The following is a 2,290-nucleotide window of genomic DNA, read 5'->3' as shown; positions in this document are numbered from 1 at the left end:
TTCTTTTCAAATAGCATGTTTTCAAAGCATGATTTGCATCGATTGCATGTTTTAGTGAGGTAGATGGTTTCTTACTAAGCGAAAGCTTACAGATACTTTCTTTTCCTTATACTGCAGATAAAGGTAAAGGAAAGATGGACTAGCGGAGGCTGGAGGGCAATGCTACGAAGATGTGTGTGGATGGAACTTGGAATAGAGATCTTAGGGAATTTCAGCAAGCTTGTTTTAAGCATTAGAACCTTTTAGCATTTTATTGTTTTGCACCTTAGTATGTTAATTGCTATGAATTAGTTGGTCATGCACCCTATCATGCTTAAAATACTATTTGTGTGATGTTAGAATGTTTTACATTTAGTTTAGGATTGACATGGGAAGTTTTGGCACGAACAAGTGCTGAAATCAGACTTCTGGTACGAAATCAGAAACCCCAATCGATCGGCTGATCGATTGGAGGCTTCTCAATCGATCAGCCGATCGATTGAGAAGTTTGTACCGTGAACAGTAGGCCTCTGGATCGATCAACCGATCGATCCAACAAATTCTGTCGCGAACAGAAGGCTCTGGGATCGATCGCGGGATCGATTGGCCTGTCTGGATCGATCAGCCGATCGATCCAAAATATTGCCCGAGCACAGTAGTGTGCTGGATCGATCACTGGATCGATCCAACCTAAGCCCCACATACAGTAGCCACCTGGATCGATCCACGGATCGATCCGGCCATTTCAATCGATCCGTGGATCGATTGGGAGGCCTGATATCTGTGAGAAACCCTTAGTTAAGTTCCTTGACTATTGGGGAATGTAATATATGTCATGAATAGTTTAGATCACACCCCTTAGCACATGTAGAACCAACAAATTATAATAGTTAGTAAAATTTTAATTAGTACAGCTTCCGCACTTAGATTTAATGATGGTCAGGAAATAGTTAGCACAGATTAATGTAACGATTGGCCTCACAGCCTAGTCAGTAGAAGGCGGGTCGTTACAGAGTGGTATCAGAGCAGTTTCCATACTTCCTACACACACATCAGCATTGAACCTGCAGCTTCCAAATAAGAAACGTCTCTCACTTTATTATGTTCTTTCTTTCATGTTTGTAGATACTGTAGCATGTTGATTGATGATAACACCTAACATGATAATGATAGTAGATATATATACATGATTGCCTTAGTTATGTATGTCCTCTATGTCTTTAGAAATGGCACGAGGACGCCCAGCTAGAAGGGCACCAGCTACTGAGCCCCAGCGTGAGGCAGGCAGTTCAGTGCCTCCCCCAGACCTGACAGCATTAGTGGTGCAGTTACAGCAGTAGTTAGCTGAACAGCAACAGGAGATAGCCACCTTAAAGACTAATCAGCAGAATACTCCCACAGTCACCCCGGAACCGAACGTAGCAACGCCAGTAGTCTTAGAGGTTCCACCAGTCCAGCCTACAGCACCAGTAGAGGCAAAGAGAGAAGCCTATCTGATCCAGTGGCAGAGAGTCAAGCCTGAGAACTTCTCAGGCACTAGTGAACCATGGGATGCTCAAGCCTGGTTCAAAACACTAGAGAGTACGATGGAGCTTCTGGACTGGCCAGAACATGAGAAGGTGAAGTGTGCCTCCTTCTGTCTGACAGGAGATGCACGCATGTGGTGGGAGAGAATTAGAGTGAAGCGCCCAGTAAACCAGATGACATGGGCAGACTTCGAGAAGGAGTTCTTTGAGGAATTCTTTCACATGTGGGTCACAAACCGCCACTACGACGAGTTCACCGAGTTTCGTCAGGGCAACCTATCAGTTGAGGAAGCCGTGAAGAAATTCAATAGATTGGCTCGTCTATGCCCTGAACTAGTCAGCACAGAGAAAGAAAGAGTCCGGTTGATGCTCAAGATGCTGAGGTCGGAAATAGCAATGAACGTGGCTGGCGGCGTTCATAGGCCGCAAACCACCGAGGAACTAGTCAGCAGTGCTCTGACCACCGAGCACTACCAGAACAATATCAAGCAGCAGAAGCAAGTTCTCACAGAATCAAAAGGTCAAGGAGGTTCAGGTACTCAGAAACAACAGGGCCACAGCTCCAACTGGAAAGGGAACTCTAGCAATAAGCGCAAGCCAGGGAGTTAACCAAAAGGAGGGTCAGCTAGCAAACAGCCCAATTATCCAAAGTGTGCTACTTGTGGGAAATTCCACCCTGTAGTTTGTCGTAAAGGTACACGAGGATGCTTTGAGTGTGGACAGGAAGGACATATGGCTAAGCAGTGCCCGAACAAGACTAGTCTTCCTCCACCACAGCCGATTCA

Source organism: Zingiber officinale, chromosome 8B (genome assembly GCF_018446385.1).
Source record: "Zingiber officinale cultivar Zhangliang chromosome 8B, Zo_v1.1, whole genome shotgun sequence".
NCBI classification, from domain to species: Eukaryota; Viridiplantae; Streptophyta; class Magnoliopsida; order Zingiberales; family Zingiberaceae; genus Zingiber; species Zingiber officinale.
The sequence above is the reverse complement of the archived record's forward strand: the minus strand, read 5'-3'. Positions refer to the sequence as shown.